The sequence below is a fragment of the Emydura macquarii genome, unplaced genomic scaffold, assembly GCF_026122565.2.
Source record: "Emydura macquarii macquarii isolate MOO-44397 ecotype Brisbane River unplaced genomic scaffold, CSIRO-AGI_Emac_v2 contig_3220, whole genome shotgun sequence".
Lineage (NCBI taxonomy): Eukaryota > Metazoa > Chordata > Testudines > Chelidae > Emydura > Emydura macquarii.
The window spans coordinates 5,777,746-5,792,659 of record NW_027133357.1 but is presented as its reverse complement, the minus strand read 5'-3'; the positions used below and the strand labels follow the sequence as shown (position 1 = coordinate 5,792,659).

Below are 14,914 nucleotides of genomic sequence, written 5' to 3'. Positions count from 1 at the left end.
GTCTGCTCCTAGGGCTGGCTCAGCCCCGCCCCTCCTCTAACAGACTCATTACACCCCCCTCCCGCAGGCTTCCCTACCCAGCATGCTTTGCTATCAGCCTACAATTCCCATGATCCCCCTGGCGCATGCCCCCGCCCCCCGCCCCGCCGACTTTTCCCGGCTTCTCTTTGCTTCGAGCGCCCGCCAGGGGGCGCCGGGCCCCGCTGAGGGCGGTGGCTCCTCCTGCAAAGGGAGGGGGAGGGCGGGCTTGGGCCGTTGCTGTGGCGATATGCTAATCGAGCCCAGACGCTGCCGATTGGCGGGCGGGGCTGGTCACGCGGTGGCGTCAGGGTGGGTGCGTGTGACGTATTGACGGAGGGGCGTGGTTAGTGCTGTGCGGGGCGGGGCGAGTGGGAAAAGTTCTGGGCTGAGCTGGAGCTTGAGGGGGGGTCGGAGCCTCCGCGCCCGGCAGCAGGTGAGGGGGGAGGGTCCCTCAGCCCCCCCCGGGGATCCCTCAGCCTCACTGGGAATGGGGGGGAGGGGACCCCCTCTGCCAGCCGCGCCCCCGGGAGAAGGGGGGAAGGAGGGGATCCCTCTGCCTGCAGCCCCTAGCCCCGCCCGGGAGTAGGGGGTAAATGGGGGACCCCTCTGCCCCCAGGGCCCTCCGGGAGTTGGGGGGACCCCTCTGCCTGCAGTGCCCCCCGGGAGTAGGGGAGAAAGGGGGAGCCCCTCTGCCTGCAGCCCCCAGCCCCCCCGGCGTAGGGAGACCCCTCTGCCTGCAATGCCCGGTCTCCTGCACATATTCCCTCTGAAGCAGGAGCACGAGGGAAGTGGGGCTGGCGCGGGTCATGGGGTGGGGAAGTATCCTGGGGTTTGTGACCACCGGTAACGAGGTGTTGAAAGGCAGATGGAGGGTCTGAAGCCAATGGCAGCGCAGGAAGTTCGGGGGGGTGGCGGAGGAGGGAGAGTTGTAACCATGGAGGGAAGGGGGGAGTCGGGATTAGTAGTCAGAGCAGAGGATGGATGAGAGAGGATGCCTGGGTTCTGTCCCATCTCTAGGGCAGAGATGTGATCTTGTGGCTTGAGCAGGAGACAGTGGCCATAGGACACCTGGGTTCCGCTGGCTTGCTCTGTGACCTATGACAAATCTCATTTCCTCTCTGTGTCTTTATTTTCCTGGAATAAAATGAGGGTGACGCTTCCTCGTCGCTCCATTCTAGTCTCAAAGCACTTTATAACTATATATAGCGATCACACTGCCCACCGAGGAAATGCAGCCATATCTGGGTTGAGATCTGGCAGAAATATAACAACTACGCATCAATGTTCCACAGATGTTTGGGACAGCAGTAAAGAATCTAGTAAGGTGAAACTGCTTGTAGGTGAGGGCAGAAAAACAGCCCTTATTTCCCAGATAGGCTGCAAGTTTTAATTGATTGATTTAATTACATGTAAAATGCTTGGAGACTCTTAGAAGAAAGGCAAAGGAATATAAAGAAGCAAGACAGCCTCCTAGCTCCCTAGATTAGAGACCTGGTTCTTGTCACTGCTCACCTCCTTACTCATTTATTGATTTAGTCTTGGAGCATCTTTTTATTCCACACTGACCAGCTCCCAACCTCTTGCTGCAACAGCTGACTTCTTTGTGTTACAGTGATTGGCTCTACCTCAGAACCAGAGGTTGTAAGCTCTCTCCATCCAAGTGTAGCCTCTTTCCCTAACAGAATTCCTCCTGCCTGTCTGTTGAAAAGGCTGGTTAATCTGCCTTTCTGACCTTGTTGCTCTTTCAAGGCTTGTGCTGAGTGACTCCCCCTCAAATCATACAAAACTGCTCTCCTCACTTTCAATCTGAGGCTCTCAAAGCACTTCACAGACAGTAGTGAATTAAGCCTTGTAACCTTGATGTAGCTGTGTAGTACTATGTATTTTACAGATGGAGAAACTGAAACACAGAGCAGTGAAATGGCCAATGTCACTGTTAGAGCAGGGGCTAGAACCTGCATCTCTTGATTCTAATCCTGTGCGTTAAGCACACAACAGTTCTTCCTTATTCTTATTACTAAAGCCTGTTTATTATTATTAATTTGTATGACTGTAGTTTAGTAGCTGAATTGCCTGTATTGACTCTGTCTGCCATGGCAGACTAAAACAACTTAAAGAATGACTAACAGCCCATCTTGTCTGATCAGATTTAAACCAGTGGGCATGTATCTCCCCCTCAAACTGACTGAGGCCGTATGTTGTCTTGTGGATTTAGTGCTAGCAACAGGAGCTGGTCTATTTTATCTTTGTGTAATAGGCAGAGCCCTTGTAAAAAGGGGCTTGCTAGACAGCCATGGAGGCTGAAGATCTCTACTTAACCACAGAGCGGGTATAGGAGGTCCAGTGGCACAGTAGACTCTTCCCCACCCCCAGGCTCCTTCCACTGTCAGCACTGACCTGGAGGAATCCTCTCTGTGTGTGGAAAGGGAATTCAGTATGTGTGGTCCAAGTATTTCTTAATCCCTTGTTGGTAGGGAGCCCAGTGGTGGTCATTGTCACCAGACACCTGTCCTATAACAGGCTGGTCTGAGACCCACCAGCTTTATTTCCAGTGGGCCTCTGGACAGCTGTCAAATAGTAACAATTTCTGGTTCTTCCTCACCTGGATTTTGAACCAGTGATCCTGATGTGAAAGGCTCCATAGCTGATTTCCAATTGCTGGAGCCAACTAGTCCTCCCCATGGGGCTTGTTTTCTTAATGACTCCTTCACTTTCTCACAACGTGTTGACGGCCCCCAGATGCAAATGTGCTGTGGGCTCTGCTAAGGCTTGGTGAGTTTCTTCTATAATAGTTTGAGCCTGTCAACCTGGAAGAAGAGAGGAAGCATTGGGGAGGAGCTGGGATGTTCTTTGAGCTTCCTTCCATGCTCTGTTGAGTTAGTGCAAATATCACCTTGCACCAGGTGCTGATGGGAGATGGCCAGGCATTTGACTGAGAGCAGAGCAAGGTGAACTAGTGATTTTAATATTGGTTTTCAAACCTGTGTCTGTCTCTGTTGGTAGTTGGAGTTTGGATGGTGTCATAACGCATGTGCAGTCAGGGTGTGACTCACATTCTGATTGGCAGTGTCAGCACTGGGTCTCCTGTAGAGCTTTGTGTTACAGGGTCTGGGAAGGGTTTTACTGGTAGCGGAGATGAAGGAAGTGTGCCCGTGAACTTGCAGACTTGGACATAGGTTATAATTCTTTTCCAGTTTAGAAGGAAGCAGGAGAAATATTCTGCAACTGTAATGTCCTGTTTACAGAGGCAATTTATTCTACTTAATTTTAAAATAGCTGCTAAAGCAGAGGATTGGGAATCAGGATTCCTGGGCTCTTTTCTTTGTTCTGCCACTGACTCACTAGGAGACCTAAAGGCAAATCATGGGAACTAAAAATGTAGATCTGGAAGGGACCTCAAGATCACCTTGAAAAGTGAAAGGATTCACAGAGGAGAGGGCATTCATTTCGCTTCTCCGTGCCTCAGTTTTCCCACCTGTAAGATGGGGATAATACTTATAGGAGGCCCCTGAGACTTAATTATTATCTGCAAAGTACATTGAGATCATTGCATAAAAATATTCTACAGAACTGTTAAGTACACTACCTGTGTGCACCATTGCCTTCCACTGGATGGAATCAGAACTACCAAACTGCATATTTAATGCTCTGTGTTGCGAATAGTTAATGGAGATTCTCTTTTACCTCAAGGAGTAAGGGGCCTGTGCTTTAGGAAGACCCGAGGACTGTCTCTGCGTTATGCAGTTCCACGTGGCCATAGAATGCGGCATAGTGACAGCCATGGCTACAGATTTGTTACAGTATTATGAAGTATTCAAATGTCTTTCAGACCGGATCAAGAAATTTCCTTTCAGCCAGCCTTCTCTTGATAGCTGAACTGGTTTATTTGCAGGCACTCAGCAAGCTTGTGGTCCTTCTAATACCGAAAGATGTATTAGTATGAAATGGGGGTTTTCTCATTGGATTGGAGGAGCAGCTGAGCCCAAATAATACTGGGAAGGGTACAAAGGTTCAAAATGCATCCATATGCTCAGAATCTTTGTTTAATCTTTGTGTTGGTTATGAAACCCAGTTATTCTGCATGATGGTGTGTCAAAAAATAAACCCTATTTTCTCTAAGTCCCCTAGATCTGAATTGTTTGTTAGCTATTTTCTCCAGAGCCTGCAGCTTGTTGCTCCACTACTCTGTGCTTGGATATGTTTCTCAGTGTTATGATGCCATTTTTATGGTCATTATAGGAGCCATTTCTCTGTTGAATCTGTGAGTTTTAGCAACTGGATTGCTCCAAATAGTCACTGGTAAGTGTAAATGGAGTAGTCACTTGAAGAGTAAGATTAAGTATAATTCTAATACACACATCTTCTCAATCCAGTCATGTCAGGACACTCACTCAGCACCTAGGATAAGGAAACTCTACCTTTCATGCCCAGCATTTCTAAGAAGCATCAATGTCTTTAATACCACTGTCATTGTCGTTAGGGTCCTGTGTATTCAGCCTATAGCTTCCTATGGAGTAAATCAGTGGTGAAGGTCTAATGAGGGTCTTCCAACATTATACCTGATCTCGAACCAATGACCTGTTGATATTCCAACTTGGAGATCTATGACTTCTGCTGATGGTGGCTGTACTACAATCCATAAAAACCATGAGAATCTTTAATACCCATCTGCAACTTCTGAACGAATCTGTCCTTCTCAGGCTTTTGCCTTCCACGAGACCAGGGGGGTTGAGTACAGTACAGTCTGAGCATGCAATAGGGTTGCATATAAACTTCAGAGTGTATATATACTTCAGAGTTGTAGTTGGATCTGCCCTCGTTCTTCCTGTGGCAGAGAAATAGCTAGACTTCATGCACATCAGTGGAAATTTGTCTTCTGTTCTCTTGCAGTTTTCTTCAATTTGCAGTTCTTCATGCTGATATGATAACTACATGGTAGCTTTCACCAGCAGGTAAACAGGGACAGCTGCTCCAAAGAGGTAACCCTTCCCTTCATGTGCTTGTGGTTTACAAAGACTTTTGCCCTTTCAAATATTTAAAAAACTCAGTGTGGGATAAGTGTTTGAATTATGGTTTTTAAGATCTGTTCCACACTTTTTCGAGGTCTTATTAGTGTCTGCAGAATTTAAGTTTTTCTTCTTTCCTTCAAATCAGTTTCTACAATTAGGTTTATATAATTTTCTAAATTTAATGGGGTGCATAGACAGATGGATGTGCTCTCAGTGACATTGCCTGTCCCCATTCATCTCTGAAGTATAATGAAGACAGGCTAAAATCATTATTAACTATTTTCAATGGCTGGAAGTTGAAGCTAGACAAATTCAGACTGAAAACCAGGTGTACATTTTTAACCATGAGGGTAATTAACCATTGGAACAATTTACCAAAGGTTGTGGTAAGTTCTCCATCGCTGGCAATTTTTCAACCAAAGTTGGATGTTTTTCTAAAAGACATGCTTTAGTTAAACAGTAATTATTTAGAGGAAGTTCTCTGGCCTGCATTATGCAGAAGGGTAGACTAGATGATCACAGTGGTCCCTTCCGTCTTTAGAATCTATGAATTTCACAGCATTTTAACAGAAACATCAGCTGTTCTGAGATTGTGGGTGGGGGCTGGGGTTGTAGAAGAAGCTTAGATAAATTGTTCTGTCTATTTTCCCACCGCTCTGACTACTGCATCTATATTGTATATCCTTATATAACGGTCTCTTTTACATGGGACAAAACCAACTGAGTTACTGCGAAGATGAAATGGGGTTTGTTAGGACATCATGGGACAAGTGGTCTGAGAACTGTTCTCTTCCTAGACTTCTGAGTTGGCACATGAAGCACAGCGCAGTCACACTGCTATCAAAACATTGTGTGTGGGCTTGATTTCTTTCTGCCACAACACACGTCAAAGTAACAGTTGAACAAGCTGCAGTTTGCTAGTGTAAAATAAAATGTGAGTTTTCGTAAAGTGTGTGCATCTGTTCTGCTGTTTTTTAAGCATTCAAGATATGAACCTCTAAATATGTATATAGAATGTGGACAGGATTTTGTAATGATCCTGTTTGAGGCTTTGTTGATCATAAAGCCATTGTTATATAAAATAGCTTACTGATGTTCATTGGTATCCTTTTTTCTAGGACACTGCTTGGGATTTCTTGTTGACACAACTGTGTTTGTACAGTACGTCTTACGTTATGGGAAATGTATATGCTGTGGCTTTTGAATTATGGATTGGAAATCTGCAAACATTCTTAGAGACTAAGGGACTCGCAGTAAAGGAGATAAGTGGAGGCCTTTACTCAGTAGATCCAATTGCAGTTAGCTTCTCTATGCAATCTTTAAATTGGGAGGGAGGCAGTCCATTCAGGACTGAGATCATTCTGCAGTCAGTGAAACTGTGCCTTGCTCTGAATGCAGAGCTGTGAGGGGATTCATTTGATTTGTGATTTGGATTGTTGTCTACCTAGGTCACAGTAGAGACAAGCTCGCTGAAGTTCAAGCCACAGGTTAGAGAGAGGTGTTATAGCCAATTTACTGTAAGGCACTTAACCGCAGTGTTCTTTTCTACAAATGAAATGTGCAAAAATGTATTACTTGCCATTCTTGCAATAATCTCTTGAAATCTTGGAAATCGTGGAAGAGCAGTAACGACTTCCAGAGTTAAGGATTAGCAGAGATGTCTGTTTAAGAGCTGATTTTTTAAAAGAGCACTAAAATGTACTGGTAGATTACTTTGAAAATTACTGTGCCATATCAGGGTTCTGGGTAGAATTAGTGGTGCAAATTTGGGGCCTTTGGGTCAAAGGACTATGAGAGACACTGCCCCCCATGACTTGATTGTAATGTGGTTCTGTGTAGAACTGCTGAGAGCAAGAAACAGACTGCAAGACGGAGAGGGGGGAGGCTAGAAGAGCATGTCAGTTTCAAGACCGCATTTCAAAATGCTCTAAAACTTACAGATACATGCAGCGTGGCTGGAAATGTTGTAAGTCACTTAAGGCCTAGAGTACAGTTTTGGGGGTAAACTTGAGGTCATGCTGTAACTGAGATACAGCACTTCCCAACCCTTTCCACATTTTCTTCTACTTTTACAAAGTGTTTCAGAACTTGTATTCAGAAGCAACATTTCATCGGTGAGATACTGAGCTGCATTTTGCATAGCTGTCTGGAAGCTAATTGCTGGTGGCAAAGCAAGGGAAGGGGCAAGAGCCCTGCCATTAATCATAACGCATTTCTAGATACTGAGCTGTGCCAGAGGTCGCTCCTGGATAGCGATAACTGAGTGTGTTATCTGTGTTATGTGGAACTTAATTCTGCACGTTCTGTGTTGCCACTGTTTGTGTTTTGGGAATTCAGCTCTCACGTTCTGGAGAAGTCCAGATTAGTGTTGAACCTATAGCCTGAACTCTGTGTTAACTAAGCTTTTCTAGGTGTGATAGGAATGAGAGGTGGTTTACGGAGCTTTTCCCCTCTAGGTCACTTGAGTACATTTGGCTGAGGTTGTGAGAGCATGAAAGCTGTTTGTTATCACCTGGTGGCTGATGTAATCCAAGTCAGGTGAGTATGTGGATTTACTGTCATGCTAGTAGATGCCCACAGAACAGTTGGCATTACTTGACATCCTTGTTGGCGCTAGTATCTTTGAGGGAGGTTTATTGCCTGATGATTTGAGCAAAGAACTGAGAGTCAGGACTCTTGAATTCTACTCTGAGTCCTGCCACTGACAGTGACCTTGGACAAGGCACTTAATAGCTCTGTGCCTCCATTTCCGCATCTCTGGAATGGGGATAATATCTAAGTCGCAGGGATGCTGTGTGAGATATTCATGTTTTACCTAGTGCTCTGTGCTTCTGGGAAGTGTAGAAATGCAGACTGTCAAGAACATATGCCGCTATGAGAATGCTGTTATGCGATTGTTCTGATTGCCAAAGCTGCTTTTGCAGGAACAACTTAACAGAAGAGCTGAAAGTTTGGTTAGACAAAACTGCCATCCCTTTTAAAAACGGGAGAAAATCCCACTGCCCCAAACAGTGTTTGGAGAGATATGGAGAGAGACAGCAAGAAAACAGCCTTACCTCTCAAACTCCTTCCACAGTAGTGCATGTAACAAAGTAGTTAGACACCCTCTCAGGAAGTTTTGTAATTGTTTTGTAATTGACTATGTCCTTATCCTTATGGCAAATGTTGATGTGCTTTTTCTCTCCTGTGATTCCGATGGAGACTAAATGAACATTGTGGTTCTGTTCTAACAATTTCAGTGTGTACATTCCCTGGCCATGCTAAATCATCTTTCTTTGGGCACAGGCATAATCAATCAGTGTCAGCAGAGTCCTGAGAATAGCATTTAACTGCTGCTGCCCAAAATCAGCAGTGTTTTTGGTGACAAGTGTAATTTTAATAAAATCTAGACTGAAAGCTTTCCTCCATTTGTTAATTAGTGGATAGGACCTAAAATTGGGACTCTTTGTTTTAGCTGCTGCAGCAGAGGCCAGGAAAGAGGGGCATATATGGAGGAAGGGAAAAGGAGTAGCCTTACCTTGCAGGCTTTTGTTAGACCCACAGAAATGGTGACTGTAATGGGGAATGTCTTTTACTTGCTGGTGAGTGGATAAAATTGCTTGGTTTGCTTATGTAACTGGTGGAACTGGTTCAGCAAAGTAAAAAATGAACAGTATAAAACCTCTTAAAATGGTAACTGTCTTGGGCTTGTGAACTAGTTTTTATTTGGCTGTGGTGGGGCCTAATCCTGAGAGTTGCTATCCATTTACATCTGTCTCTGAAGTCACAGCGAAATGCAGGCACTCAACACCCTCAGGATCAAGTGTGTGTCTTCATCAAGTCTGTGCATTTAGAGAGGAAGAATGGGTGTCAGGACTCCTATGTTCTATTCCCAGCTCTGCTATCTTTGCCCAGTCTCTTGTCTGAGGCTCAGTTTCCTCCATCTGTAAAATGGGAATAATGTTCACCTACCTTCTAATGGATCTAAGACATAAGAGTCTCTATGAGATGCTTGGATGAGAGGTTGTTCTGAAATGCAGAGCATCATTGCCATTACCCAGCACTTGCTGTGGATGAGTTTGCGAGTGTGGCGCTCTGAGTCCAACCCGAACGGTGGCACTTGGCATGTCAATTTGTTTCACTGATCACTTCCCGGCGTTTTCATGCAAATATCTTGTTGAGCTAGTTGTGCTCTGAATCGCCTGTTTGCCTCAAGAAGTGTTGTGGCTTTGCTTGCTAATGCCTCTGTTACAGTCTCGTTCTATAATTACTGATCTTGAAACCAGATCCTTCCACATGGTATGTTCAGATCTGTGAGGACAGGAGGTTGTAAGCAAACAAGTGCCTGGGAGTAACACGTGAAGGGCCTACAGGAACTTCAGAAAGTTTGTTTGGTTCAAAATACCAGCTTTGTTGTGGTGCTTGAATCTCTTAGCACCCTCTCTTTCTTTCCTGTCCCACAAGGCTTTAGGGAAAGGCCGGCACATGGTCCCCAAAAGGTCTCATTGTTGTCCTCTCAAAGAGGAAGAAATTTAGAAGATGTTAAAACTACAGCTTAAAGTATGGTAGCTAAAATTTGTACAGCACTTTGAATATGCGAAACACACCATAAATATGAAATATCACTATAACTGGGGCTGGCAATTTAGGGGTGGGTAGGTGAGATTGAGGCAGAGGCCTGAATTGTCTAGTGGTCTAAGCACAGGGCTGGGAGCCAGGAACCCATGAATTCTAATCTTATTGCTGACATTAACACCTTCTTTAGCCTTGGGCAAATCACGGAAGGTCCCTGTGTTGCGATACCCTCCTCTCAGAAGTGTGGTGAGGGCTCATTAATGTTTGAGAAGTGCTATGTATGAAGCTGTGAATGTATTATTCTGATGAGTGTTGTAGAACTGCTGTCCCTCTGAGCTCTGTGGGATGCCAGCCCTGTGACAGTGAGCACACTCCGCATTGCCTAAGTTGTCATAAAGTACAGTAGGGAGGTCATGTTGCTTTTTTGACTCAATGACTGAGACTGTTGGTTACATGCAGCGTGGGGTGTACTTCAGTTTGTGAACAGATGCCGGACAGAAGTTCTCAGTCTCCCTGAACGCTGTCGAGCAGAACAAATGGGAAGCACTGGAGACTGTGCAACCAACTGGATCACTTGATTGTCCTCTACCTAGACAGGAGCTGCCCGACCCATGCCAGGGAATTACCAGGGAATTGTTTCTAAGGGGACACCAGGTTAATTTAAGATCTTCTACAACGTTGATATTTCTCTTTATTTTCAAACACCGTTAAGAATCCTGCTGCCTTCAGTCTACGCCTCTTCTTGGCAGCGTCTCTCTTATTCTGAATGTTCCGTCTCTGTTCTGGTGAAACACTTTCCCTCCTGTCCCTTTCCCGCTGACTGCTCACTTGGCCACGCTCATCGTTGTGAGCAATGTAATCGAGGACAAATGTAATAAGCAGTGAGGCTAGTATTGAGACTGTATGACTGCTAACAGCGGTTCAAGAAACACTGTATTCTGGGTTTGTAAAGAGGGAGGCGACTGTTGCTGGCATGGCTGTCTAGTGGATCAGGGGATGGAGCAAGCACTCCTGGTTTGTATTCTCGTCACTGCCCTAACTTTCTTCTTGGGCAAGCCCTTGAGCAAGTCCCATAGCTATCCTCTATTGTAATGTGGGAATAAACAACAACATTTGGAACTGATTTACCACCTTGCCTTTTCAAAAGTCCGCCACTCTTAACTACCTCTCTCCAGCGGAGCAGCATTATCTTCACTTTTCACCCAGAGAAGTGAAGTGACTTGATTTTGAGGCCACACAGCAGGAGGTTGGATAAGAACTTGGCAGTGCTGGACTCCTCACTCCATTCATCCACAGCACCCTTCTGATAACGCTCTTTGGAACAGGGGTGTTTGTGAAGCTCAGTTCATTAAGGGAGCTGAGTTCCTTGGATGGAAGGTGTTTGGAGATGGACACAGGACAATTCTATAGAAATATTAAACTTTTTGAGTAACTGCCATCTCAAGATCTTGCAGTACTTTACACTCATGCATTACCCCTCCTTAGGGTTAATTTATTGTGATTTCATAATTGCAGTGGGGACTTCTAGCCTTGTGTACCCAGGGAATGCTTGAACTGCCAAAGATCTTTTAACCACAAGGCAAAAAAGTAACTTCTGGCAAGCAGTGCAGTGTTTCTTGCGTCTAGGATCGTGGGTCCAAGAAGCATGATTCACTTCTGTCACCGCCTGCCAGCCGTGAACACCAGTTCAAGAGAAGAGAGCAAAGAGCCCTTTCAGGAACCTGTCCATTAGCTTCTCTGAACCTGGAAGGAAATGTGGTGTCATGGCCTCGGGGCCCACTTCGATTCCACTATGAAGGAGGAGAAAATCCAGCATGTTGCACAACTTTGATTTTGGTTTCAAAGGAGTCTTTCAGGAAGTGGGTGAATTTAAATAAAACAAAGCAAAACATATAGCAGATCTGTGACTCATTTTGGCAAGTATCCGCTCTGAATGAGTGAGGAAAGCTCCTGTGCCCCATCATCACATGTGTCTGAATAATTGGCAGTAACATGATCATTGCCGTGCAGGCAGCTCCCTGCTTCTTCCTGTCTGGGCTCGAGCGTCACGTCAGCCAGATTAAACGTATCATAAAGCCGTACTGGGGAGAAGGTCAAAGAACTCGAGTACACCTCTCGATGGGGAAGTGGCTTTGCAGTTTCTCTGACCCGCCAGTCTGCTTGCGTTGGTGGCAGATTGCACTCAGGGTTCGCCCTCTGCAGAGGAACAGGTTCGAACACAAACTCAAGTGCTCTTCTGAAACCCCTTCAACCTCTGGGCATAGTGTAGGAGTTAAGGGCAGAGTGAGAGCTCTGCTGCTGATTCTCTTCCTTAGGTGAGCATATGACAAATGCTGCATGGCTTTTTCTTTTCTTTTTTTAGTAACATTAAAGGGAAATGGGTGTGGTGATTTCTGGTGCTGAGGTCTCTTGTACACATAGTTGGATTTTTTCCAGAGGCGGTATTGTCTGGTTTGGGGTTCTCATATCAGCTGTTTAGTGCAGGGTCTAAACTCTAAAAGAAGCTTGGAGTTGGGAATTTCCTGAGTTTTAGCTCTGACATTGGGTGATACTTGGGCAAGTCACTAGTGCAGTGATTTCTTTCGAAAGACACTGAGCATCCGTGGCGCTCACTGAAATCAGTGAGAGTTGTTGATGCTTGTGGCTTCTGAAAATCAGGCCAATAAACTTTCTGTGCATCAGTTTCCTCATCTATAAGATGGGGATAATACTGACGTACTTCCCAGAGGGCTGGTGAAACTCAGTTCAGTAGTGTTTGTAAATTTTTCTTGAGGGAATCTCAAAGCAAATGCTATATGGATGTAAAGAATTATTTTTCTTGACGGGTTATATTTAGACACTTAAGGGACTTCAGTAGCTATTTCTTAGCTCTTAAGTAGGGTTTTGACATACTACCTCATAGTATGTTATGCTACCATTAGTAGTGTGCAGCAGTAAGCAGCTTATAATGTTAATGTGCTTGTGCTTGATGTACAATGAAGCTCATTGCAGATTTTCAGACTCTTGTAATGTCCAGTCCGTTCTTTTAAATATCTGTGGTTTTATGAGCAAGAAAAGCACCCAGAACTAGAATAATTTGATGATACTAACAACTTAATGTCCCAACAGATTCTTTTAAGGACTGAAACTTTACGTGCCAAGTAAGCTTCATCTCTTTAGAGGGCTGTCTAATGGCAATGCTGAAAGAAGGTCTCTTAATTTTAACAGTTCTAGTGGTTGCCACTTCAATGCTGTCTGTTGTAATGTGTAACCTGGCAATGACTTCCAAGTAGGTGAAAGGGGTGATAAATGCTAGACTTTGCTGAGAATTCATTAGCTAAAGAAGGCAGTGTCCTGAAGTTACAGGAACAAAAGCCAACATACAGCGTTTTTGTTTGTCCATGCTGTTTTTTTGTACCTTAGTTACCTTTCCTACATCAATCACCCTGTTAGCTTAAGGAAGTTTGTTTATTCAGTTTTTACAACTTTGTATATAGCAAGGCAATACATGTTGAAGTGGTATAAAGGTTTTATCAGCACGAATCTGGGATGGGCACCTTATTCAAGGAACTTCTGCAAGTCATCTTTAACAGGTGCCAGTCAAACCCTTTTTGTTCCACCACACGCTGTCATGGACTCAGTACGTGCCATGTGTTACAGAAATAACTGTCTGTAGTTGTTTTTTTCTAGAACATCTATAACACATACTACGCACATTATTGTATTATCATAGTGCCTCGAAGCCCCAGTCCCAGACCGAAGCCCCATTGTGCTTGGTTGTGTGCAAACACAGAACAGAGGCGGTCCCTGTCCCCAAAGAGCTTACAATCTAAGTACACAGGAGCTCCTTGTGACCCTGTGTGGGTATCTTGCTATTGGTTGTTTATTCAAATGAACACAATTCCCAGCACCGGTTGCCTTCTATTTTAAACCCTGATTCGTCATCTAACTCCTGGGTTTCTCCTTAGTCTCAAGGAAAGAAATTTCTGCTTGAGAAGGGGAACTTCATTACTAGCTCCACTGCACTTCAGGAGGAGGTTAGGGCCTGACTGTCACCCGGCTCTGGCGGGAGTTCCCCATCATGTAGGGAACAGAGGTGGGGAGGGACCTAGACTCTGACATTGAAAGCAGAAAGCAGGTGCATATGCATTATGTAAATCTTGTAATTGAATGCATGCATACACTGTCAGACTTGGGCTCCTGGATGGAGAGCTGTTTGTGTTTGTATCTGCCTCAGTGGGTGCAGAGAAATTGCCTGTTGGTTGAGTTCATCAGCAACAAAATTGTATCTGGGGAACTTCAGTCATTAATTGTCTTGACATTTCCAGATGATGCCCTCGTTACTGCTAACCCTTCCTTGCCCCCATCACTATGGCCACTGGCTCTCTGACTTCCAGCACTTTGTGTGTATGCGCCTGTGTGGATGTTCCTTTCTCATGATGACTTGCAGCTGATGCATTCTTCTGCGTTGGTTTAATGTTGGCGAGAAACTGGGACGTCACTCCATTCTTCCTCCTACGCTAGGACGCAAGTGAAATGGGCACTTCCTCATTGAACTTTCCAGCTACTGCATTCTGTGAACCTAGCCACAAGATTTGGATGCTAATGATCTGGACCCGGCCTTCAGACCACACTTGTGAGCTGCAGATACTAACAACCGGCGGGAGAGCCTGGTCCTGTTTGAAGTCCATGGTGGTTTTGCCATTCGCTTCATTGGGGTCCGGATTTCACCCTGGGTGCTGGGAACTGCTTCCTCTATTTTGGAGCCCCCTAAGACCTTTCTGAATGGCTTACTGATCTTTGGTTGTGGTTCCCAGTGTCTTCCTGCTGAAGTCCCCCTTTGATGGGTGGGCAAATGTACATCAGCCTCTATTCCCCTTATTCCATGCCCTAGCAGAGCTGCCTCAGTTTATCTTTCTGCCCACCTACTTTCCCCTGTTACCTGGCTCTGTTTCCTGTTTTTACATTTGTTTCTTTCCGCGGTTTGCCCTCTGATCTCCCCTTGGTCTTGTGGCTCCCTCTCTTTGCTCTGTAGTGTTTCGGTTGGCGCAGGGGGTTCACAGGTGAGTTTGCACATGCTGTTGCAGCTTTGTTGAGGGCTGCAGGAGCAGTGAAGAGAAGCCTGAACCAGCAGGCTTCTGCCTGAGCCTTCAGTCTTGTACAAATAGGAGGTACTCTTGTAGCTAGGTGCTTCAGGGACTGCTGTGGAAGCAGGGAGAGTGGGTGGCTGGCTTTTGAGGATCCACCTGCAGCTTTAACTCCAGGTACAAGAGCATGTTTGAATGTGGGGAGAGAGTAGCATGGTTGATTCGGAGTCATGTGACTTTCTCACCCCCTGCTATTTTAACTGT

The 14,914-nt window shown here is 45.3% G+C and overlaps 1 protein-coding gene across 4 annotated transcripts in view; it reads left to right on the top strand.

The window, feature by feature from the left end:
- Positions 1–417: 417 nt before the first annotated feature.
- The window catches only part of PPARD (peroxisome proliferator activated receptor delta), a 31,013-nt gene continuing 16,516 nt past the window's right edge, over positions 418–14,914 (top strand). The window contains exons 1-2 of one of the 4 annotated variants that reach the window (XM_067531469.1): positions 434–454; positions 4,912–5,000. The gene's annotated coding sequence lies outside the window, so the exon portion shown is untranslated. Of the gene's footprint in view, positions 455–4,911; positions 5,001–11,789; positions 11,900–14,914 lie in introns of those variants that run through there. The other 3 variants (XM_067531472.1, XM_067531473.1, XM_067531470.1) reach the window with 3 other exon arrangements.